We start from the raw sequence: 24,357 nt of genomic DNA on the forward strand, positions 1-24,357 counted from the left end.
ATCACTGTGTCGTATAAGTCTGCCGCCTGGGTTCGGAACCAGTGTGTGACAGCCGTCTACACCTGTCTGTCGATCCATGGTATGACAAATATCTCAATTCCAGTGGGGAATATGTTGAGAAATAACTCAACAGTCGTTGTATCTGTTCTAATAAATCTTTCCATGAAATTGTGTTTTCATTCTGTAAACGGTCCCAGCGAAACTTATTTTTTACGGCCCTCGTAATTACGCTTGAGTGGCCAAAATTTGTATAAGCACTTGTTTTTGGCATTATCAACATGGTGGAAGAAAAAAAATAACTTCTTTTATCTGCCTCATGAGAATGTTTGCTTGTAAGATCAGTTGCGAAGTGAGATAAGATTAAACACCTCTTGCGAAGAGGCTGAGTTCAGTTGTCTCGACTGAGAGTATCCTACAAGAGTCTCTACAAAGGGTTGGAAAGGTTAATTCATGAACTATTTACCTGGTATAGAAGGATCATACATCCCAGAGACAAAAAAGGATTTATTCTTTTGTACGAAAGGAAAAACTGTGCCGCTATAGTGATGGTCATCTATCTCCAAGAGCAATAGCCAGAAATTAAATTATCTACAGGGCTGCCAGTAATGATACAACAACCCCATCATTAGGCTTTCTCTGCGCAGGGGTCGTATTCTAACCAGAGGAGATCTCATTTACTCATAATTCTCATATATATATATATATATATATATATATATATATATATATATTTATTTGTGGAGGATAATATCGGATAATGGAGAAGACTATGACCTATCTTGAAGTAAAGGAAAAGCACAGTACTATTTCAGGTGAAGCTGTTGTGCTTCAAAACTGACTTCAAACCTAATTTAATATTGTGTGTCTTTCACAATATTAGCTTTCGAAATTGGAACTTCCATAGAACGTTACAGACAAAAATTATTTTTTCTTTCTTTCTTTCTTTCTTTCTTTCTTTCTTTCTCTCTTCCTTTTTTTCTTTCTTTCTCTCTTTCTTTCGTTCTCTCACTCTTTCTTTCTTTCTTCCTCTCTTCCTTTCTCTCTTTCTTTCGTTCTCTCTTTCTTTCGTTCTCTCTCTTTTTTCTTTCTTTCTTTCTTTCTTTCTTTCTTTCTCTTTCTTTCTGTCTCTCTCTCCTTCTTTCTCTCTTTCTTTCTTTCTTTCTCTCTTTCCTTCTTTCTTTCCTCTTCCTTTCTTTCTTTCTCTTTCTTTATTTTTTCTTTCTCTCTTTCTTTCTTTCTTTCTCTCTTTCCTTCTTTCTTTCCTCTTCCTTTCTTTCTTTCTCTTTCTTTATTTTTTCTTTCTTTCTTTCTTTCTTTCTTTCTTTCTTTCTTTCTTTCTTTCTTCCTTTCTTTCTTTCTCTCTTCCTTTTTTTCTTTCTTTCTCTCTTTCTTTCGTTCTCTCACTTTTCTTTCTTTCTTCCTCTCTTCCTTTCTCTCTTTCTTTCGTTCTCTCTCTTTTTTCTTTCTTTCTTTCTTTCTCTCTCTTTCTTTCTCTTTCTTTCTTTCTGTCTCTCTCTCCTTCTTTCTCTCTTTCTTTCTTTCTTTCTTTCTTTCTCTCTTTCCTTCTTTCTTTCCTCTTCCTTTCTTTCTTTCTCTTTCTTTATTTTTTCTTTCTCTCTTTCTTTCTTTCGTTCTCTCTCTCTTTCTTCCTTTCTTGCTTTCTCTCTTTCTTTCTCTCTTTCTCTCTCTCTTTCTTTCTTTCTCTTTCTTTCTTTCTTTCTTTCTTTCTTTCTATCCCTATTTACCTCCTCTGTTATGTCAACACTGAGTTGAAAGCAAGGAGCAAATATAGTCGTACTCGTAAGAAGGCTCACCAAGTGATAATGGATTCTCACAACGATTTTTTCGCCCTATGTTTCATTTGAAATAAGAAATCTCTCTGTAAATTTCTATATCCTGAAAAGGCCTGACCTTCGAGATATGATTTTTTTTTAAATAATCGCTTGACATTCATGTAAGTCTTATATCTTCATTGCCATCCTGAAGAAGAAAATGTTTAAGGCCCCAAATGTTTATGCATTGTCCTCAAAATCAGCTTATGAAAACTCACCTCTTTAAGTTCTTTAAGAAGTATACTTTCCATCTGTCAGTGATCATAGCATTCTTTTTTGTAAACTCGTGGACTAGTTACCGAGGTAGACAGGCTATAGAAAGAATAACACCAGAAGATAAAACGGTGGAAGTGTTAACAATATTCCAAAGCACACAACTGCGATTGTTCAGCCTCTTGACGTTCATGGCTTTAGGCCTTGGACAAATTTCACTCGGAAGTTCCCTGATAGTGTTTTGTTACTTGACACGAATATTTTATTTTATCAGTCTTCTGTGTTTCATTCCCTGTAGCCTATTTGTCAGTGCCAACTCCCCTTCATGTTAATCTGTTTTATTATTAAACGAAAATACTTCATATTGGATACGAATATTCCATTTCTTGTATGATTTTGTACCTTAAGACAGAAAAATACATTCTTTATTGTAAGAACTAACATGAAAATTTGATGTGTAGAAAATCTACCGTTTCAGTGATAAAATATTAATTAATCAGCGAAAACAACAACAGGTTTAGAATGGATAATAATTTAATTACCTTTAAATTTATCATTATTAACTAGAAATCGATAGAAGTAATGATATTACGAGAAATAAATGTATTGGAATCAGGAATAAATGTAAGACATCAAGATCAAGACTAAAAAGAAGAAGAAGAAGAAGAAGAAGAAGAAGAAGAAAGATTTATTATCTGAAACTAATGACGACCTCTCTGCATTCAATCTACTAAGAATCTGACAGACTATACGCACTCTGACAGCACGAACTAACTCAACGATATCCCCCCTGAAGTTTAAATTATTCTTTTAGATCGAGATATACGATTGAAAAGGCTCGTATTCAGTCGAAAAGGCATGTATTCAGTTCATGGACATCATGTAGCAAATACCTTAGTCACCAAACAGTGGGTAAGTGTGCGCTGACTCAAAAAGAAACCAGGTCCATCACGTATGAGAAAAATTACTAGACTTTATCTGATCTTCCACGAATAGAGATGGGCGTTATGTTTTCATGTAGAAATCAAGAGCGATAACATTAGACGTTCTGCCTCCTTAGAACCTAACTCGGTATTCAACATTTTGTATACAAAATGAAGAATCACTAATGCTGATATATCTTGCATTTTGATTTGTATAGCTGTGCATGCTGCGTCAGGTAAAACAACTTTGTTATCTCAACGAAGCTAAGATTTATAATATTTTGAATATCATTTATTACTGATCAGTAAACACAATGGAAAATACAAAGAACTCTTTTCTTTCGTATGTCAGTTTCTTTGATGCTTTCGCATTGAAGAAACCGTAAACAGGGAATTAAAAAAAACTGACGGAATATGTATGATAAGAACTTTCTTGTGTTAAATTTTAACGTACCTTGTTAACATGTTTCGATCTATTTTGGGTTATCTTCAGAAATGGTCGTTGTTGGTCTTGGCGCCTCTTGTTTCCTGTGAGGGTGCGTTCGTAGTGTAGAGTCAAAGAGTGTATGTGTTTTGAAATTGAGTTGTGTGTTGAGAATATCGTTGGGGTGTGTTTTCGTGTGTCTGTATATTTCATATTGTTCTAGTGTGTTGAGTTTCTGGCTTTTTGGTTCGATGTGCAGTATTTCCATGTCTGTGTTGATGTCTCTGTAGTTGTGTTTGGTATTTGTGATGTGTTCTGCATATGTGGTGATGTTTTGTAATTTTGTTATGGCTGTGATGTATTCTTTGTAACGTGTTTGAAATGATCTGCCTGTCTGTCCTATGTAGAAGTTGTTGCAGGTGTTACATTTGAGTTTGTATACGCCTGTGTGGTTGTATTTGTTTGTTTGTGTTGTTTATGTGTTGAGATGTGTTTGTAGAGTGTTATTTGTTCTGTATGCGATGTTGTAATTTAATTTCTTGAATGAGGTTGCAATTTTATGCGTGTTTTTGTTTTCATATGTTAGTGTGATTTATTTTTTGTGTTCTTGTGTTTGTGTTGTATTCTTCTGTTTTTTGTGGTTTTGTTTTGTCTTACGTATTATGTTGTCTATTATGTTGGGGTTGTATCCGTTTTCTTGTGCTTTGTATTTGATTGTGTTTAGTTCTTCGTTGTAATCCTGTTGGTTCATTGGTATGTTGAGTAGTCTGTGTACCAAAAAAGAGAAGAATACAACACAAACACAAGAACACAAAAAATACATCACACTAACATACGAAAAAAAAAACACACATAAAATTGCAACCTCAATCAAGAAATTAAATTACAACATCGCATACAGAACAAATAACACTCTACAAAAACATCTCAACACACAAACAACACAAACAAACAAATACAACCACACAGGCGTATACAAACTCAAATGTAACACCTACAACAACTTCTACATAGGACAGACAGGCAGATCATTTCAAACACGTTACAAAGAACATAGCACAGCCATAACAAAATTACAAAACACCTCCACATATGCAGAACACATCGCAAATACCAAACACACCTACAGAGACATCAACACAGACAAGGAAATACTGCACATCCAACCAAAAAGCCAGAAACTCAACACACTAGAACAATATGAAATATACAGACACACGAAAACACATCCCAACGATATTCTAACACACAACTCAATTTCAAAACACACACACTCTTTGACTCTACATTACGAACGCACCCACACAGGAAACAAGAGGCGCCAACACCAACAACGACCAGTTCTGAAGATGACCCAAAATAGGTCGAAACATGTTAACAAGGTACGTTAAAATTTAACACAAGAAAGACTTATCATACATATTCCGAAGTGATACAGTGTTAAAAGTTGTGTAATCCAGATGTATAGAAAAACTGAATTTGGAAACGAAGGAGACCTTGGGTCAGGGTTTATTTTTTTCGAGATGTTAATGTTTGTTACAATTCTCAGTCCACGATTGCTTCATTGTACGGATATCTTAATAATCACCAGTAATAGCAAATAGTTTTTTACTTTTTAAGATACATTTTGATATCTCAGTATATATCAGCTTTACAATTTATTTTCTCTGGCATTTTTGACGCAGAATACGTCTTTCACCGCTCGGAGCGTGGGTACCTGTTCCAGGATCCGCTGTAAAACAAAAAATGATACAATTTCAAATGCTTGCTGTAACAATTCTGAGCCACAGCCGAATTCTAATGTCAGTACTTAGGTTACGAATCAATGTAACTTGTGTGACAGGCCACACTGTGGAGTAACGGCTAGTGCGTCTAGCCGCGAAACCAGGTGGCCCGGATTCGATTCCCGGTCGGGGCAAGGTTGAGGTTTTTTCCGGGGTTTTCTCTCTACCCAATATGAGCAAAAGCTGGGTAACTTTCGGTGCTGGATGTTGATAAAGAGTCGTAAAATAACCTACTAAAAAAATTGTGTGACTACGCCCAATGACGTCACCTTCACTGGCTACGACTATGGGGACGCCGTAGTCGCGTTAAAAATTAGCCGTGCAGTGAGTAGACTGGTTGACGAAACCTTCTCAAGCGAATAATAACAGGCATTTCCCATGTTTATTCTACGTTTAATTTCTTCCGGAGCGTCATTTATATTTGTTACTGTTGCTTCAAGATGTTTTAATTTTTCCACCTCTTCAAAGCATAAATTTTCAATTTTTATATTTCCATTTCGTAGTATGTTCTGGCCACGAGACGAGTACTTTGTCTTTTCGGAATTTACTTTATTTATTTTTATTTTATTGGGTTATTTCACGACGCTGTATCAACATGTTAGGTTATTTAGCGTCTGAATGAGATGAAGGTGATAATGCCGGTGAAATGAGTCCGGGGTCCAGCACCGAAAGTTACCCAGCATTTGCTCGTATTGGGTTGAGGGAAAACCCCGGAAAAAACTTCAACCAGGTAACTTGCCCCGACCGGGATTAGAACTCGGGCCACCTGGTTTCGCGGCCAGACGCGCTGATCGTTACTCCACAGGTGTGGACTCAGAATTTACTTCCAAACCTATCTCATTACTTGCTTCAAGTAAAATATCTGTGTTTTCCCTAATAGTTTGTGGATTTTCTTTAGGCCTATATATATATACAATTAGGCCTAAATTTTAATTCCACGATTGCAATATTATCAGCAGCTATTGCGAGTATTTGAGTCTTGGCCTAGTTGCCTCATAAGTGGCGCCTTCTTGGTATCACTTGTGAGGTTCGGACCTGTCTTCGGACAGTTCACTAAACAGCAACACTATATATTATTTTCATTATTTTTTACTTACACACAGAGGTAAAATATTTGCTTAATCATAGGCTAGAGATATCTATTGCAAAATCCAAATATTTGCAACTTGTGTCAGCTTATAGCACAGGATATTTTCGTGAGTCAGTGTTAAACTTGTATCTGTAAACACGAAAAATATTGATTCTGTTATATTGATTTCCGAGTAACTCTTCTATAAATTTTAAAATAAAAAAATTGTGTAAGTTAACGTCATGAAATACAGCCTCCACAGGGCATTTTTTTCTATCTAAGAGGAGGCAGAAATGCGAGTATTAATTGATATTAAATAGGACGTAGCGTGATGAAACTGGCACTCGTTGTTGTCACCTTACACATGTCAATGCATATCAAGTGAAATCCGCGTGGATATGGTTTCAAGCTGTAACGCAATTAACGATACGAAAAACTTTCGAATTCTTGGAATGCTTCACGACGTGGAACACGCACCAATTGTTCCGGACCCGAATATTTCAGCCGAGTTCCTGTGCAACATCGCACCAATTACATTAACAAGAAAAGAAATTTTAACGTCACATACATTGTTTGGATGCTCTGAGATATTGAAGATAGGTATGTTAATACAGGCCAATTATAATTACCTACATCGAGTGAAATCGTCATACATGTTTGCATGGTCGGAATGGAATAATTCTCTTTATATTTTGTGTCATTGGACTATCTGAAGAATGCATGTCGAACTCGGTACATTTAGATTACTATAGATAAAATGAATTCCTTTTAATTTCAATCTTTTCCAACTACACAAAACGTTAATTTATTTCTTTTTGATAAAATAATAATATTATATTTCACAGCTAATGAAATTATTAACTGTGGTGAAATTTATTTATTTTTATTTATTTATTTATTATTTAAATTTAAATATACAGAATACAGAATATAATTACAACTATAGAAATAGAAATAAAATAATACAATCAATATGAAAGCAAATAATTTTCATATATGGTGTTCAGTTAAAACGAGAATAGGATTTTTTATACTACATCTAGCGTCAGAATGAAAAAGGAAATAATTGCCAAAACATGAATTTTTTTGGTTACGTTTGATTCATATGTAGGATTTGATAGTCATTTTGATGTTGCTAATATGGAATTGCAGGGAGGAATGGATACGTATATTTTTTGATATTTGAAGGAAGTGAGTGACGAAGTTGTGTGAAAATGTGTCTGTTGGTTGCTGGTGAAGGAAAGTAAAGCACATGTTCAGTAGGCCTATTTAAACTCAATTGCTGTCATTGAAATTAAATAAATAATAGGGTAAATATTGGTAATACTATGACAGAATAATATTGTGATAGTCTTTTTGATAATTTATTACAATTTTATTGAGCGAGAGAAGGACCGGTTGTGTGCAGCAACTTGTCCACGAACATTCCCTTAATAAGTTGATGCAAAAACCGATCTTTCTCTCGCTCAGCAAAATTGTAAGAAATTCTCAAAAACTATCACAATGTTACTCATATCATAATATTACCTTTACTCTACTACGTTTCATATCATTTTTAGTATATTGTTTAAAAGGCGGAACATTTTAGAAAGATTGTAACATTCATTTCACAATATCTCAAAATGGAGATTTTGGACTTTTCTTTCTGGCATCTGAAATAGCACATGCATTGCAAGTTGATTTTTTTTGCATCTAGGTGGCTATAAACCTGGTGTTCACGTGTATAGTTATAATGTACGAATGACAAATGACAAAAAATGTCCAGTAGTATTTTTTCCAGTATATTCTTTATGCATCAGGATAACAGGCAGTGTTTGGAATTGAACGGGTTACATCAGCTTCTTGTCTATGCGGATGACGTGAATATGTTAGGAGGAAATACACAAACGATTAGGAAAAACACGGAAATTTTACTTGAAGCAAGTAAAGCGATCGGTTTGGAAGTAAATCCCGAAAAGACAAAGTATATGAATATGTCTCGTGACCAGAATATTGTACGAAATGGAAATATAAAAATTGGAGATTTATCCTTCGAAGAGGTGGAAAAATTCAAACATCTTGGAGCAACAGTAACAAATGTAAATGACACTCGGGAGGAAATTAAACGCAGAATAAATATGGGAAATGCGTGTTATTATTCAGTTGAGAAGCTCTTATCATCCAGTCTGCTGTCAAAAAATCTGAAATTTAGAATTTATAAAACAGTTATATTACCGGTTGTTCTGTATGGTTGTGAAACTTGGAATCTCACTCTGAGAGAGGAACATAGGTTAAGAGTGTTTGAGAATAAGGTGCTTAGGAAAATATTTGGGGCTAAGCGGGATGAAGTTACAGGAGAATGGAGAAAGTTACACAACACAGAACTGCACGCATTGTATTCTTCACCTGACATAATTAGGAACTTAAAATCCAGACGTTTGAGATGGGCAGGGCATGTAGGACGTATGGGCGAATCCAGAAATGCATATAGAGTGTTAGTTGGGAGACCGGAGGGAAGAAGACCTTTAGGGAGGCCGAGACGTAGATGGGAGGATAATATTAAAATGGATTTGAGGGAGGTGGGATATGATGATAGAGACTGGATTAATCTTGCACAGGATAGGGACCGCTGGCGGGCTTATATGAGGGTGGCAATGAACCTTCGGGTTCCTTAAAAGCCATTTGTAAATAAGTAAGTAAGTATATTCTTTATGCAACTGAACTTAAGAATATTAGATAGTGAAGATTAAACTAGCACAGTTCTTGTGGTTTCCTTCAAGGGAACGCGGATTTTAGAAACACTGGTTGCAAGCTTTTATAAATTTTCATGTAACTGTATCTAAATTAAAGATTTATATAATGTTGTAAAATCTTTGACATTTATTTACAAACTACGAGAGAATTCATATTTAGGATCATATTACTGTATGTTGTTTAGTTTACGGGTATGATTAGGACGGAGTAACTAAATCCAAAATTTGAATGTGTAAATTAGTTGAAATATCACTGAAAGTATTGAATCACACAATGAAATAATGGGAGGGAGGGCTTTATAAGTTCCTAGTCCACAACCTAATAACAACGTATTTCATAACCAAAAAATTTTCCTATTATGCAAATCAAGCTTTCAGGTATAACTCCCTGTAAAATTGATTTGAATAATTTCGAGGGAAAAATTGTTCCGGGGCCGGGCATCGAACCCGGGACCTTTGGTTAAACGTACCAACGCTCTCCTAACTGAGCTACCCGGGAACACTACCAGACACCGATCCAATTTTTCCCTCTATATCCACAGACCTCAAAGTGGACTGACAACCGTCAAGCAACCAACACTGAGTGCACACTAACTCTGTGTGACTTAAATTGTGGTTTTCTGTTAACGAACAGTGTCGTGTATTATGCAAATCAAGCTTTCAGGTATAACTCCCTGTAAAGTTGATTTGAATAATTTCGAGGGAAAAATTGTTCCGGGGCCGGGCATCGAACCCGGGACCTTTGATTAAACGTACCAACGCTCTTCCCTCGAAATTATTCGAATCAACTTTGCAGGGAGTTATACCTGAAAGCTTGATTTGCATAATACACGTCACTGTACGTTACAGAAAACCACAATTTAAGTCACACAGAGTTAGTGTACACTCAATGTTGGTTGCTTGACGGTTGTCAGCCCACTTTGAGGACTGTGGATCGGTGTCTGGTAGAGTTCCCAGGTAGCTCAGTTGGGAGAGCGTTGATACGTTTAACCAAGGGTCCCGGGTTCGATGTCCGTCTCCGGAACAATTTTTCCCTCGAAATTATTCAATTTTTCCTACAGTATTCTTAACAATAATTTTCAGTCTTTGTCTATAGGCCTACTAGATAAGTCCTTAAAGCGCTGAATGCTGACTAGAGGTGGCAAAATGTTGCCTTGAGATGTCTAACATTTTCAGAAACATTTTTGAAACAGAGCGTTGTAATGATATAGATTTAACATGAGTTCTCCACTCTGATCCTGAAGCAAGGAGTCAAAATGGTAGAAGCAATTTTCCTTTCCTAAAAATGTTTCGAAAGGAGAAATTAGCTAGAAAAGTCGTAGTTTTAGGTTTTCGGATGCAGAAGGAATAGTCATGGTTTATTTTCTAAATATGGTGCTACTATCAACAGTCATGTTATTCTAATGTTCTATACCGATGTGAGAAAGAACAAAACTCAAGAGGCGAAGAGAAGCTGAAAAAATGAGTCATCTTTCAACAGTACGTTTGCAACTCAAATGACATTGCAAGACTGGGTTTGAACTATTGTGTCATCTACCACATTCACCGTATTTTACTCAGGCTATTTTCTGTTTCCAAACCTTAAACAGGACATGAAAGGAAGGACATTTGAGAGTGATAAGAATATGTTGAAAGCATTGAGTGACTGGTTTTAAAACTTCTTTATTATATTTGAAGGCGACAAAAAATCGCTTTTCGATTGTGCTAAGTGTAATGAATTAAAAGGATGTGGTTTTGAAATATGAATGGGTATCCGTAAAATGTTATCATTTTTCTGTGATGAGCTAACAATACAATTACTGCATCATACTCAGTACCCTACATAAAACATATTTATATACATATACACATAATTATAATTCTCAAAATGTAATTTGCTTACCTTTGGCATCTAAGGACATTCAGACGTTCTCTGAAACAAGAAATCAACTGTAAAATCTTGGATTGGAGATACAGAGCGTCAAAAATTTCAGATCTCGTATAACATCATTGCGCAGAACGACATTCAAATGTTTCTAGAGGGCGCTGTGTTTGTTGGAGGAAAATAATATTTTGTCAGGAGGGATGTGTCTTATTAAGGATTCTATATATGCTGGAAGCGTAAAAACGATATAACATTACTTAAAATTGTTATTCCAGAGAACATCTCAATTACGATTTCTTTGCTTTCATAATGTATAATTTTCTTCCTAACAATCCCATTAGGCCACCGGCGTAGCTCAGTCGGTGAGGCGCTTGCCTTCCGAACCGGAGTCTCGCTCAAGCCCGAGTTCGATTCCCGCTTGCGCTGATTACCTCGTTGATTTTTTCAGAAGTTTTCCCCAACCGTAAAGCAAATGTCGGGTGATCTATGGCGAATCTTCGGCATCATCTCGCCAAATACCATCTCGCTATCACCAATTCAATTGACGCTAAGTAACAGAGTATTTGATTCCGTCAACCGGGTATGCTTTACACAAGGGGGGTAACTTTACACATTTATCGAAAAATGGTGTATAACAGTTTTAATAATGGCACACACTTCGGTCTACCACACATATGTGCTGTTGTCACATAGAATCAGTTCCACGGAGTTGCTACACATTGTCTGTAATGTGCTGCCTTCTAAACATTTTTCTAGAAATGTGTAAAGTTACCCCCCTTGTGTAAAGTATACCCGGTTGACGGTACAGTATCGTTAAATAACCAACTAAAAAAATCCCATTGAGTAACATTTAAAAGGACATCAATAAACATTTTTTAATAAATTGAAATGCACTGTATAAAACCTTTCAAAAATGATTCATAATGTTTTAAGTACGTATTAATTTTGAAGTCAAAGAGGCCTATAAGAATTGTTGAAAAATATTCTCACGCATGACTGAGAATCGAATAATTGCGCTAAAAAAAGAAAAAGAAGAGTGTTTCTATCAATTCTAACGCTCTTATCTACTTACAATCATGTAGTTGACTTAAGTTATTTAAATACATATAATAATTACACTTAATATATGCTTATACAGTAGTCATGCTTAAAAAAGAAAAAGAAAAGAACAAATAATATCAGCGCCACCACTACATAGCCGAACTACGATGATGCGAGAAGTTTCAGACGTTGTCCAGAGATGGCAGTGCTAGCAACACAAAAGTCTAACTCGAGTAAAACAGAAAGTGAAGGAGAAAGAGGAGAGATCGTTTTCTTTCGTTACCTTGGATACAGTTATACGTGATGCTGGAGAGAGATACTGATGGAGGCGGAACATTCTGGCCCACTTGCGAGTTGCACACTACGTCACAGCAGTGACGTCACAACAATGGTCTAGTCGCGCTCGTGGCGCATGCGCACACGCGTGGTCGCTGTCAATTTTTCGGAGTGAGTCTTAGTTTGTCCGCGCTCGGCGCAGTGGTGACTCTGGTGGTGGGGCGACCGTGTGGATTGCAGTGCATTGTTGCGAGGAGTGTTCGCGGTGGCCATGAACGACAGAATCTGAAGTGTAACAAGAAATAGTGTCAAAACTTGTATGAAGATTTTAAATCGATATTTTTGGAGTGAACTGTGATTATAATTTTTGGTGTGTGTGATACTTAGGTTACCTACGTGAACAGTTGCTAGGTAAGTCTGCAGTGTTTTTTTTCTCCTTAATATTTGAATTTAGAACATTAAAAACGCAAGTTATTACTACGGATATCGTTCTGAAATGTCGAATTTGTTCTCATAACCTAAATATGGTCATGAACGTAGTGAACTAATTCAACGGATTTAGTTCTTTTTAAGATATACATATTTATTAGCCTTATACTGAAGGAAAAGAAATTATAACAGGGAAAAATGTTCTAAGTTATAATTTCTTTCTTCTTGTGCTTTAATGATCGAGATAACTTTTAGTTTGCAATAAGGTGACGTTAAAACCGAAATGAAAGGAGGAACATACAACGTACGAAAGTTTTATTATTATACTGTAGGTATTTAAGCAGCAATTATTGACATTGGAATTAATTTTTTCTATCAATGTTGCATATTTGTGGTGTGAATATTTAAAAAGAAAGCTACAAATCATAGAGACTTGAGTTCTATTTTCAGCAGGGAACTGTAAATTTTTTAACCTTACCTGGGAACTGAGTGCATGTCCCATCTGTTGTGTTTGTACTACATTGCCTTCAGCGATGAAATTGTGATATGGTAACAACCTGACTAAAATAATGTGACGCTACTTGATTCTTTTAGTGTTAAAAATTTCGTAACAAGTAACTTACGGAGAGGACCAAAGGGACTAATGTTTCAAGTGGGTGATGATGGTGGTGATGGTGATGGTGATGATGATGATGATGATGATAATAATAATAATAATAATAATAATAATAATAATAATAATGATGTAGCTACTTTTATTGCTACTGCTGCTATTACTAATCTTGTTTGGGGTACTACTACTACTACTACTACTACTACTACTACTACTACTACTACTACTACTACTACTACTACTACTACTACTACTACTACTACTACTACTGCTGCTGCTGCTGTAATAATAATATTTAATCTTCCTCAACTTGGTGAGGTTGCCAAGGACAAAGAATGTTAAACAGTAACATTGAAGTTGACATTAAAAATGTCTTACATTTTTTTTATTTTATTGGGTTATTTTACGACGCTGTATCAACATCTAGGTTATTTAGCGTCTGAATGATATGAAGTTGATAATGCCGGTGAAATGAGTCCGGGGTCCAGCACCGAAAGTTGCCCAGCATTTGTTCGTATTGGGTTGAGGGAAAACCCCGGAAAAAACCTCAACCAGGTAACTTGCCCCAATCGGGATTCGAACCCGGGCCACCTGGTTTCTCAGCCAGACGCGCAGACTGTTACTCCACAGGTGTGGACAAAATGTCTTACAAGAAATTTGTTTACAATAAACTAAAATTTGCACTACTATTGCTACTAAAATGTATTGCAGAATTTTAAACGAATTAATTATTAATTCATTGCCATTAAACCAATTGCATTTATCAAGTTTGTTTAATCGAGGAGTGTGTGGCAATAGAAAAGCTATAAGTCGATCGGATCTGGTTCGATTCCTGGCAAGGACCTATAAAATTTACTCCTTTTCAAAGGGACTGAGCAAATGTCCCATTTCTTGTGTTTGGCTTATGTTACCATAAAAGCTGTGTATTGCCTTGTGCCATGCTGAGCCCTTGTTCTGAGAGAAATAATACTTGTTTCACATTCAGTGTTAGTTCAACGTAATTGTATGAGTATTAATGAAATGGAGTAGACCAGATGTTAATAATAATAATAATAATAATAATAATAATAATAATAATAATAATAATAATAATAACAATCTTTGAGGTTCTGGCTCACTTGTATATCTATTGTCAGGCAGTACATCTCAGTTGACGATTCGTGTCAGAGGAAGAACAATTGTTTGTTGAAGAACAATCTGAAGTCTGATTAATGTTATTAGCCAGCGATGTAAGCAATGAAGGGGAAAAGGAACTGGTCAACCTACCCCAGTATCTCCTGGCTTAGTTGCCTCATGAGTGATGCCTTATTGGTATGAGGTTCAATAATAATTTATTTATTTATTTACTTATATTAAATGTGCTGTACAACAGCCAGAGGCCAATTACAGTTCAGCACAAACAATGTAACAAAAACATTAGCAATAATTTACACTAAAAGTACAAAGAAATAATTAAATTAATGGCAGTTAATTAAAATGATAATTACAAATGAAATAATGGAATCATGAATGAAGAATGGAATCATATAAAATAGTATTACAAAGATATACAAGATTATAATACAACGACAATAATGACAATGAATGGACGGGATAAAATGGATGACTAAACTACATAGCATAATGAGCGAGAATAATATTAAAATATATATTTAAACAAAAGATATAAATGAAAACTGATATAAAACTTCAATAATAATAATAATAATAATAATAATAATAATAATAATAATAATAATAGTAATAACAATTTAATAGTCAATATTATCGTTATTATTTTAATTTAATGAAGTTTACGTGTAGATAGATATTGTAATTTAAATATATGTATTCTTGAATGGTATTCAACGTCATACAAAATTTATTAGTTTCTTTTATCATTTCATACATGTAAAGTAAAGGCAGCACCTTCACGTGCCATGGAGACATTTGGGAGGAGGCATGATGGTAGAGTCTCATGCTTTCTTGACCTCGGCACTAGAATGAGGTGGTGCGATCGGCATCACGCTCCATGCACCTTTTACCCCCGGGAAAGACCCGGTACTTAATTTGATAGGAGGCTGAGTAAATCTCGGGACCGTTATGGAAGTTTCTCAACGAGAAAATCAACCGGGTTCGAACCCGGACGTTATAGTTCGAACCGCCATTTCATATATGTCCAAAATTCAAATAGATTGTTTTGAGCTAGTATTGGCTTCACATCAGGAAACACGAGGAAAGAAGAGAGTAGTTGTGTCCGTTATCATAGAAACTCTATTTAATTTGAAACTTAAATTTCTATAAAACAGTTTATAGACCTATTAATCTTATATTTCAAATCTTTGTTGAGGATGGAAGTTAGAAATGTTCTGAGAAATTAAGTAGTTTTTTTATGTAAAATACTTTGTCACGATGCTCGAATTGTTTTAAAGATTATGTTTCCATAGTAACGAGAGTCTTCACTTCTTAAGCTTTATATTGTGAAGATGCCTCCTCATTATACATTATAATCAAATAGCTCTGCTCCGAGAGGTTAAATTCATCCGCGTCCCATTTTCGTTTTATGAATCGAACTAAATAGTTTTCAATCACGACCCGGAAGATAAATGTGTTATTACAATAATATCGGAAAGAGATAATAACTTCACACTTTCCATGAACGTTTCATTTCGATTGTTATTATATAAGAGTGCCTATCGTTTACCTGAAACACGACAGCGCTGAATAATTTCTTAAGATTGTGATGCGTCCTAAGTGACGAAATTGGTTTTGTGACTACGCCGAGAGTGAAATGCAGCGGTCGTACGTAACAATGAATGTTAAGCTACCTTGCACCGCGCTACCTTTCTCTTTTCAAAACTTGGAACCGAGCCTGTTGCTGTAAGCGAACACAGCGCCTCAGCTTTTTCTGGGCCGCGCATGGTTGTGCGAAAGTGATGTATGACGCAGTGATGAATTTACGAATTATTGTGACCTCACGAATAAGGGCCTATAGTTTTTGTAATTGATGCAGATATGGTCATCAAAGCTTAGTTATTGATGTGAAATTTCTATAATAAAGAGTACGTCAGATTGTGATTACTTAATATACATTTATTACAAAAACACGTATTGAATATTGCATTGTATTGTATTTATTAACATTCCATGGTATTCATACATTGCTTTACAGCTAGAATATGGAGCAAGTCAAAACCTTAATACTATTATAAAGTCTTAATTTATAGTCACAGTCTAGATGAAATATATATACACAGACGAGATTTACAATATAGTCTACTAGTACAACACATAGTTTTAGTATCAATTTCATGAAGTGTTATTGAATGTCATGAATTCACCTACAGAATAGAAGGCGAGAGAAATTAGGTACTTCTTTAATTTGGCCCTAAATAATCTTATGTTTTGAGTTTCATTTTTTATATCGATAGGGAGGCTATTAAAAATTTTTACTGCCATATAACGCACTCCTTTTTGATAGCACGATAGACTTGCCGGTGGAGTATGAAAGTCATTTTTGACGTGTATTTATGCTATGAACTGTTGAATTAGTTACAAAGTTTTCACGATTACATACGAGGAAGACTATTAATGAAAATATATACTGACAAGCCATGGACATTATTTGTAGTTTTTTGAGAATAGTCCTACACGATTCCCTAGATTTGGCACCTACTATTATTCTAATTACTCTTTTTTGTAATAGAAATATACTATTACATTAAAAATAAGTTAAAAATTATTTTTAATTGATTATTTAATGACGCTCTATCAAATACTAGGTTATTTTGATGGAATTGGTAATAGCGAGATGGTGTTTGGCGAGATTAGGGCGAGGATTCGCCATAGATTACCTGACATTCGTCTTACGGATGGGAAAAAGCTCGGAAAAAATCAGCTCAAGCGGGAATCAAACCCGTACCCGAGCGCAACTTCGGATCGGCAGGCAAGCGCTTCAGTCGACTGAGCTACGCCGGTGTCTATTAAAAACTATTATAGGTTATACGTTAAAACAATACTGAACATACTAAATTTTATAACAAAAATAAATTAAATGAATTTATCCCCGTATGAACAACGCTTGTGTTCTGGGATCTAATGATGGAATAAAAATTGAATTGTGAAAAGTATACTATAGCTATTAACATCTAAAATACAATATGCTATCCTTTCTTTAAAAAATTGGAGTACAACCGTAGATTAGTCAGCTCACAATTTTTTTTTTTGCCAAAAGAAACAGAATTCAATTATCGCCCGATTATGAGAGATATTCAGTGGAGTATCGACGGGGATGATTTTTAAATTCTTTAAAGTTTCCTGAAATTATAATTTCACTGTTACTTCTTCGTTGCTCAATCTGTGGAACTTAACATAAATTTTTTTTATTATTTTATTTTTTATTAGTTATTTTACGACGCTTTAACAACTGATATGGTTATGTAGCGTCTGAATAAGATGAAGGTGGTAATGCCAGCGAAATGAGTCCAGGGTCCAACGCCGAAAGTTACCCAGCATTTGCTCTTAATGGGTTGAGGGAAAACCCCGGAAAAAATCTCAACCAGGTAACTTGTTCCAACCAGGATTTGAAACCGAGCCCGCTCGTTCCACGGTCAGGCATGCTAACCGTTACTCCACAGCGGTGGACAACGTAGATGTTAAACAAAATTAAAATTAATCTGTAAGAAATTAAAATAGAACACGATAAAGAGACTAAAATAACAGACTTCTGTAAAATTATGTTTGTGTTCATGTATGACTTAGAGAAAATGACCTTTCACGAAAACGATAGAGGAGCAAAAATGAGATTCTTACGATATGAAGGAGAATATAATACTCGTAGATTGGATATGATTCCATATAGAAAATATTTTGTGCGAGATCGTGCGTATTTGCTTGGTTTCCGCACAAAACCAATCCGCGGAAAGTGTAAAATTCCACATTCAGTATTCCCAACCTAACACACATAACAATTCCCCTCTTCTTACCGCTTAAGTGACATATTCATTTTACTGCTTTAGGCTTTTAACATATTATTTTTAGAGACGTTCAATATAGTAATAATTATAAATTGGAAACTTACCACTGCAATTTCACTTAAATTGCACTGTTAATTATTGTTTTTAAATATTTGCAAAAATTAAGTAAACTCTACAACTCCACTAAAGTTACTGCATTCGTGATGCAAGTAGCATTAAGGAAGCCGTGGAAAAATCAACAAGATTCCAGATGCCGATGTTATTACTGCAATATGTTATATAAATAATATTGTTAAAATATTAAAATGAAAAATAAATCATTACATAACGTTACCGTTTGTTTTAAGTTCGCATTTATAGACTGGGGGGAAAAACAGACGTATATCACGGCCTGCTGGAATATAGTAAACACAGAAAACATTTTAAAGCAACAATGTTGAATATAGATATTTTTGTTTTGCTAATTTGCCGTCATTGAACAGAAACGAAGATGGAGATTTCATTGCAGCTAATTAGAAATTCCTCTTTCAGATATGTAATAAACGATTTTCGCACAAAATAATGTACGATACACGAGCGGTATGTTTTCTTTCAATTCTCGGAAATTAAAAAAGCTCAACTACGTTTCGCTTTTTCAAACTTTTCCTCGAACATGAAAACTTCAACATACCGCTCTTGTAACGCATATTACTATTGTATATTTTTCGCGTGAATGAGGGAATCACTGCAAGGGAATTTTTAAAATATTATCATTATCATAGATAAATAGAAAATCAGGCTTCTCACTTGAAAGACGTAGACAGGCTTCTTGATCAGATACCATAAACAATACATGACAGGAGGAGAAAAAGAAGAGATATTCAAACAACCTATTCATTTAAATGAAATGCAGTATACATATAAGTTTTTACATCCTTTAAAATGTTAGACAATATACTAAAACGTAATTTCAACTTAATAGCTATTTTAAATAAACTCTCAAACCATTTCAAGCGTTCCATATCTCTTAATAAGATACCATCATATATAACATGCCAGAATATGTAAGAATTTTGCTACGCATGCTTTCGTTACGTTTATTTAAGTTGTTCACAGGAGCGAAATTTCTTTGAACGCCAGACCCTTATCTAGAAAACGATGTGCTTAATATGTATGAAGTGTGGTTAGGATCTCACATTTACTGCCTATGACTATCGCCCCATATCTGTGGCAACCAATTTAACTGTCATACGTGAAAAAATATGTCTCCAGTATAAAATTTTACGATCGCATCAGAAAGTACGAAAATGGAAAAGTTAAACATTACTCTGCATCACTAAGAAGAATATCCAGAGAACGTGGAAGTATATGAGACGATGCTCGAAGTTAGTTTATGCTAGTTATTTGTGTATCTTATTAATTTCACTTTGTAAATAATGTATTTTATGAGAGTAATTAAGTGAAGTTTGCTCCAGCCGCCCAGTCGCACAGCGGTTCTACAACTTTCTATTTCAAGGCCTGTAAACATGAGCAACTCAACGCCCGTACCCAGCTACGATAATTGATTGTAAGGAAAAGTCATACTTCAATATCTGAAAAAAAACTTATACGTTACGTACTAATAGATGCATTGACAAATATTCATTACTATTCTTTTCATTTCCCTGCAGCTTTTATTTTTATATCACTTCTCTTTATACGTCTAAGTGCCAATAGGTGCTATGAATTAACACCTGATACAAGAAACAAGCTTGTTAAATATGTAGTGTAAGTACAGTGAACACAGATGTAGGAGAATAGGTCCAGGCTCCAGAAAAAAGAGTCGTATGTTAGCTATAAGATACCAGATGAATTCCGCAAGAAGTAGGGGAAAATCCCTAATTTCTTAGCCAAAAGGTCGGGAAATCAACATATGAAATTATTAACATTTCATATCCAAAAACTTTTATTCTTTTAAGAACCCTTGTAATTTATTTCCGTCAAAAATGAACGTATTACGACAGAAAACATCAAATTAGCAATTACACAAAGTTTCATTATACCACAAATTCAGCTGCTGTCCTTATTTCTCTAAAAATCCATCATTTTTCAATGTTTTGGAATCACTTCTGATATTCTTATAAAATTCTTTACCGTCAAGTCTCGAAATCACATACACTTCAAGTTTTGCCTTCATCAATAATTGTATAGATCCATTCCTTCCACTTCTTACTGTCGGACCACTTCAATTCATAAGTGAAAAGAAATGCGCTTCCATTCGATTTGATTATCGATAAACGGATTAATCATTAATGCTATGAACAGTTTGGGAACCGTTAATGTGAACTCCGTGAGTGTGTGAAATAATAATTCGTGTCATGAAATAGCGATGGAAAACAATAATTACTTTTCACTCGGTAGAGATATAGTCAAAGCTCACACAACTTAACAGTTTTAACACCAACTTTTTAGCTCTAATCATCATCATCATCATCATCATCATCATGGCCTGTTCCATGTCTCAAAACTCGTCATTCCATCTCCTTTCACACCTTCCGAAAGATCTTAGAAAGAAAAACCTGTAGAACAGATGTGTAATGTCAAAAAAAGAAGAAGAAAATATTGTTGTGCTATTTGAGAGTTTAAAAAATGCCATTAGAAGGAAATTTCTGTTGAATTGTTATTTAGAGTTTAAAGGAAATGAAGATGATAATGCCAGCGAAGTGAGTCCAGGGTCCAGCGCCGAATGTTACCCAGCATCATTTGCACTTAATGGATTGAGAGGAAAATCCCATGAAACAACTGTGGCATATTATTCTTCAGTTCTCTTCTAAATAGTCTTAGATATCTATAAACACCAACTAAATGCTTCACCTTTCGTGATTATAGTTCATTGCGCGTCTATGTTATTTGATATAAGTTTTTATTGATTTAACTACACTTGGACTCGAATTAGACCGATTGTTGATGTTACTGTTAGATCAGTTACTTCACTTCAAACTGTCTTCTGGTACAGTAAATCATTAAGCACTTTGTGCCTTTCTCTTCTTCCTTCTTCAGCAGCCAATTTTCAGGACGCTTGGTATGAATGTCAAGGTACTGAAGGCTACTAGACCGTCACATTGTGTAATTACCTGCAATTATAAATAATTTAAGAGAATATTTGGAGTGGCAGACACATGACTCTACGCATGAAGTCCTAAGAGAAATAAATGTTCATTGAACTTAACCACGTGGCATTGAAAAGTATCATTAAAAAGTATTTTATTAATTTCACTGTTATTTTAATACTTTGAATGTATGTAAGAAGTTTACTGTTGAACTTCAAGCATATTTCATTTCTCACAATTAACATATTATATTAAACACATCGTTGACATGTCAGTACATTGTTTTGATATGTTTTGTAGGTATTTAAATGCATTCTATCTTAAATTTAATAAATTAGTGATAATAGAACTTGTTAATGTTGAATTCATCTACTACAGCCCGATTCATTGTTATTTTTACCTCTCGTTATGAAAAGTACTACCATGCTTAATAATTTTTAGAGAAATGCATATTTTGAGTACAACTGTTACTAAAAAAGTGTTTTGAGGCACTGAGCACTGGAGTTCTCCTAAACAATTTGACGGCTTTTGTTCTTATTCATTATCTACGAGTCAATTTATCCGCCAATAATACATAATATTCTTTGATAATAGTAATATGCGTTACAAGAGCGGTATGTTGAAGTTTTCATGTTCGAGGAAAAGTTTGAAAAAGCGAAACGTAGTTGAGCTTTTTTAATTTCCGAGAATTGAAAGAAAACATACCGCTCGTGTATCGTACATTATTTTGTGCGAAGATCGTTTATTACATACCTGAAAGAGGAATTTCTAATTAGTTGCAATGAAATCTCCATCTTGGTTTCTGTTCAATGACGGCAAATTTGCAAAACAAAAAATATCTATCTCCAACATTGTTGCTTTAAAATGTTTTCTGTGTTTACTATACTCCAGCAGGCCGTGATATACGTCTGTCTTTTTTTCCCCCAGTCTATGAGAAGTCTATAATCTTGTTGATTTTTTCACGGCTTCCTTAATGTTACTTGCATCGCGAATGCAGTAACTTTAGTGGAGTTGTAGAGTTTACTTAATTTTTGAAAATATTTAAAAACAATAATTAACAGTGCAATTTAGGTGAAATTGCAGTGGTAAGCTTCCAATTTATAATTATTACTATATTGAACGTGTCTAAAAATAATATGTTAAAAGCCTAAAGCAGTAAAATCAATATGTCACTCAAGCAGTAAGAAGAGGGAAATTGTTATGTATGTTAGGTTGGGAATACTGAATGTGGAATTTTAGACTTTCCGCGGATTGGTTTTGTGCGGAAACCAAGCAAATACGCTCGATCTCGCACAAAAGTTAATGCAAGCTGTCCTTGAAACGTCGTCCACATTATTCAAATCTTAATTGAATATAACTTTTATCACCCCTGATACTTCTTCAAAATGCATCCATGAGCCAATATTTTGAAGTTTTAGAAATAAATTGAAAGTTTACTTGAATTTAGATTCTAATATAATAATAATAATAATAATAATAATAATAATAATAATAATAATAATAATAATAATAATAATAATAATAATATAGCACGTTGTACTCGTATTAGTTGCATGTGCGTACATACTCCACTCTTAGCCGGAGAGTTTCATAACATCTTGTAACCATGGAGACGAGCTGCAGCGTGACACGGATATTAAACTAAAATATTACAAACAGCAGAGTTGACCGCATTTTCTCCTCATCAGCTTCACCGTCGCCGATGTCACTTTCATCAAACATTTCACAAACAAGTATGCACAGGTCCTGTGTACATACTCCAGACGAGTGTGCTTCAGTCACGTGCAGTGGGATGACAAACTGATAGCCACAAAGGCGAGGAGCATAGCATATGAGGAAACAGTACAAAATGTTAAAAAGCAAGCTCTATTTTACTCCTGAGAGGGAACATTGAAAATAACGTGAAAGAAAGAAAAGGAGAGGGAATAGAAAGGTACATAAATTAAAAATAAAAAAGCAAGTAAAACATGAGTATAAAAGAGAAAGAGAATTACGTAAACAAAAATAGTTTCCGCTCTCTTCAGTTAGTTGCTTTCAGCCTTTCAGATGTTTTGAACTTCACTTACAAGGGAGCCTTAAAAATCATCAGGACGATGGTCCTCTTTAAAAACTGCTCTAAGGGAGCTGTTGTAAAGGAATATCAAATATGAAAAATTAGTTGCCAAGAAGAACTGCAATGCACGAGAAATAACATAGAGCCTGCATTTCAACAGCCTCTTGTCAGGCTTTTGGAAACATGATTGACACAGCTCACCAATTATATCCTTTCCAGTTTCAGAAAGTATAAATAGGCATTCAAAAAGCTTCAATTGTATTTCAGATGACTTAAGTTAATTTCAGATTAGTTCACATGTAATTGAAGTCGTGTAACTAAAATTCGGAAAAGATCAATTGTATTTCAAATAATCTCAATTGTAATTCAGAAGGCGTCAGATGTAATTAAGAAAACATCAATTTCAATTTCAGATTAATCAATTTATGTAATTCCGATGCGCAATTGAAATTCTGAAAAGATCATTTGTTGGTAGTCATGCCAACTGGCTGTTTTGTTATGTGATTGTGTATTAAGTGTCAATGTGAAAAAAGTTTAATAGGTATGGAATTATTAAAAGATAATCACAAGATATGCCGTGTATATGTGACACGACACGACATTCAATATTACGTATATCTGAGTATAAGTTTCGAATTTGTAAGTTTCATTGTAAATATTAAAATAGTAGTAGTAATAATAATAATAATAATAATAATAATAATAATAATAATAATAATAATAATAATAAATTTTTTGAATGAAGGTTGAAGCTTTATGAATTGCATCTGACATTTTATGGAATTGATTTCATTAATCTACAATACAATTTTATTGATCTTTTCTAACTCACAGCTGGAAATGGAAAAGGTGTGCAGAAAATAAATTCTATCTTGGACATTCTATATTATACTGAATTTGAGTATTTCTCTGGAACAGGAACTTAACTAAAAAATCTTGAATCTGAGATACAGAGCGCCAAACATTTTAGAACTGGTATAACAGCATTGCGAAAAACGGTATTCAAGTGTTTCTAGAGGGGGCTATGTATTTTGAGGGATAATAATATTTTGTGAGGAGGGAAATGTGTTGTTAAAGATTC

The 24,357-nt window shown here is 34.6% G+C and overlaps 1 protein-coding gene across 4 annotated transcripts in view; it reads left to right on the forward strand.

The window, feature by feature from the left end:
• The window catches only part of exp (expansion), a 541,237-nt gene that overhangs the window by 141,508 nt on the left and 375,372 nt on the right, over positions 1–24,357 (forward strand). Inside the window, exon 1 of one of the 4 annotated variants that reach the window (XM_069822439.1) lies at positions 12,238–12,569. The exons of the other annotated variants lie outside the window; for them this stretch is intronic. The gene's annotated coding sequence lies outside the window, so the exon portion shown is untranslated. Of the gene's footprint in view, positions 1–12,237; positions 12,570–24,357 lie in introns of those variants that run through there. 4 annotated transcript variants of the gene reach the window in all.

The sequence above is a fragment of the Periplaneta americana genome, chromosome 3 (genome assembly GCF_040183065.1).
Source record: "Periplaneta americana isolate PAMFEO1 chromosome 3, P.americana_PAMFEO1_priV1, whole genome shotgun sequence".
NCBI lineage: Eukaryota > Metazoa > Arthropoda > Insecta > Blattodea > Blattidae > Periplaneta > Periplaneta americana.